The following is a 3227-nucleotide window of genomic DNA, read 5'->3' as shown; positions in this document are numbered from 1 at the left end:
ATATGACTGAATGCCTCAGAAAATTTTCTTATGAGTATCAATTTTTAACCTTTATAAGGATAAAGCATTTTAATAATTTTATTCACATAGTGAATCATGAAATCTCAAAAGGATGCCCCTAAGAAAGTGGGTGAAGCTTCATAAGAGGGAGCAGTGACTGGAAGTATCATCCTCTTGTGCAAATAATTTTGCAATTCATTTTGAGCTATGGAAAGACGAAATGAATGTAGATTCTGTATCAAGTAAGGAACAACCAGAGATAATTTTAATTAGTTCTAATTTTGTTGTATATGATATAAATAAATGGATATGTACCATAAATGGATATATGCACCCTAAATGGGCATGTGTAAGTTAGGTTGAACTCCAACCACAGTGAGTTATATAATTATATAATCACATGGATTCAATTTATAAAACATGTAAATTTGAGCACAGTATATATTTGAGAATAGGAACAAATATATTCAGCACTAGAAATACAAAGTGTGACCTAAAACTATGGTGAATATTTAAAAATAAAACATATTACAGTAAGATACATTGCCATTAGTCTCTGAAAATACTTCTGATTTGATTACACTTATGAAGTAGTTCTTGCAATTTTTTGAAATAGTTCTGAACGTTCTCTTTCCTGTGTCTTTAGTTGCCCTGTCTTAGCTAACTTGAGTTGATTTAAAACATTTATTCACTGGGTCATTTTGACATTCGAAAAAGTCAAAAGTTCTTGGTGTCAGATCCAGTAAATAAGGTGGGTGAGAACACACTGTACTTTTTACAAGCTTGCCTTTATGGTGGGTGGCACATGGCAGGAGAATTCCAGTGCTTTTGATCACCACTTATAAAAACACTAACTAAATGAGACTTTAAAACCTTTCAGAAAATGACAAAAACATGGGATAAAGGTATTCAAATTGAGGGGAAATATGCTGAGGAAGATTAATGGCAATGTGTCAGTTTTTAATGTAAGCATTCACTACACATTCTGAACATCTCTCATAATTCAAGCACCTGTCTAAAAATTTGTTTTTAGGTTTTATTCATCATTGTTTTCATTCTCCCAATATAATCTCTCCATGTATTGGATTATTGGCATCATTCTTTATTCAGCAGATTTTTTCTTCCTTATTTTCTCACAAAAAAACCTCCCACATGTGAAATGAGAATAAATGTATTGTAATCATTGATTAGTTCAATGACTGTTTCACAGCAGGACCTAATTTGAAGTGTTGATAACCATATATATTCTACAGAGTGAGCAAGCAGACATAAGTTGAGCAGAGGCTCTCACTCTGTTTCCTCTTAAATATTTGAAAAGGGCCTCATGACTTAGAACTAAGGATTTTGAACTAAGTTAAATCAAGCATTCAAAATACAGAGGTTTGGAAATCACTTTTTTTTTTTGGTTCCTCTACTTATTCTATTTTTACATTCATTTTGGTGTGATTCTTTTAAGCAATTTGTTGCTTAAAAGTACGCTTTATTAAACTCCATTGGATGTTTGTTTTAATGATAGCTTCTTGAAGTAACACTCAAGACTTAGCTTTTGAACTTGTACCAATGGGAATCCCTCCTTGATATATCACATGTAGATGTAACATTTTGTTCACATATAAATGGGGCTTGTATATAGACTAACAATACAAAGTAATGTGATTTTGAGTAATGAATCATGAAGTCATGAAAAAATCATCAATAGATGAGTAACATGGGAAAGGAAATTCCAATCATATTTAATAGATACATATAATAGCAAAGAAAATCTATAATATAAAAATGTGTATATTGTCTGACTGCTATCTAGATGTGATACTTCAAAAATAAAAATGCAAGGCTGGAAAATAGATCAGTAGTAAAGCACTTACCTGGCATAGGCAAGGTCCTGTGTCAAACTACACACATACACATACACAAAAAATACTACCCCAAAATGGCTATGGAAACAATGATAAAACATGCAAGTTAAAAAATTTATTCTTAAGGTACTTAAGTTAGTTAATTTATGTGAACATCAATGATGATAATTTTAATAAAACTGAAAGAATTATTGAAAACCATTTATTTTCCTTTGTATCAAATGTCTCATGGAAAAAAAAATCAGCTCCTTTAAATTCCAGTTTGAAATGAGCTGATGTCCCCATGACTTTGTGTTGTATGATAAGTAAAGCATCAATGAAACACAACTCTTGGGACTGAGGCATGTAAGACTTGAATTTAAAGAAAGCTGACAATGACTAATGTTGATGCCATTACAAATGACAAAAGGAATAGGCTTATGGCTTGCCATGATGGCCCTTTATTACTTTATAAGTTCATTGTTTTTAAATTGGGATGTTCATGTTAGAATTTTTAATCTCATGTTCATCAGCATAAAATGTGCTATAATCCTCTTCCCCAAGATTTAAACTAAAAAATGTATGTGTGACTGCTGCTTTAATCCATCATTATTTTTACTTTTAACATGCCAAGCTTTCATCCCTACAAAGAAAAAGTGCTTTTATTACTATTTTGAATACTATTAGTGAAAACGTTCCTTTTTTAATTATGTCTTAGCCTGATTTTAGTTTAAATGTAATACTGACCTCATTAAATACGTTTGGAAAAACTTTATCCTCTTCAGACCAATGAAATAACAAGATACAGAAGAAATTATTTGTGACATTCATCCCCAAAATGACATTTTATATAAGAATTTAAATGTAAATAAAACAAAGCATAACTAGTGATGTTAATTTACATTAAACTAAAAAAGATTTTACTCTGCAAAAGAACAATTATTATAATTTGTTTTTCTATTTCTGTGTATTTTTATACTCTGATCTCTTTGAAAATACCTACCTACATTCAAAATATCTCTTACTACTCCCTCCCATCTGTGTTTTTTCTTAAGATTTAGTTCATCTATGGTATTAATTCACACTGAATCTTTACTTCCATTTAATTATTCTATTTCTCTTATAAATATGCTGGCTATAACAAAATAATAAATACATAAATTGTAGGTCTGATTATTTCTGCATAACCTGTGAAGCTTCTTAGTAATACTTTTACTAAAAAACATTATATCAGAGCTTTAAGTGGACACTGGCACATGGTGGAACTGATATACTACAAACAATGAAAAAGAAGTCATTACGTTTGCAAACAAAATCAGTTTCAAAAGTGAACATTTCAACAAAAGTTAGTTAACTAGTCTAGATAAAATACAAAGTAACTAGGTAAAGAGT

This window comes from Fukomys damarensis, unplaced genomic scaffold (genome assembly GCF_012274545.1).
Source record: "Fukomys damarensis isolate Sample0158 unplaced genomic scaffold, DMR_v1.0_HiC HiC_scaffold_39, whole genome shotgun sequence".
Taxonomy (NCBI): Eukaryota; Metazoa; Chordata; class Mammalia; order Rodentia; family Bathyergidae; genus Fukomys; species Fukomys damarensis.
Note: the sequence above shows the minus strand (reverse complement) of the source record.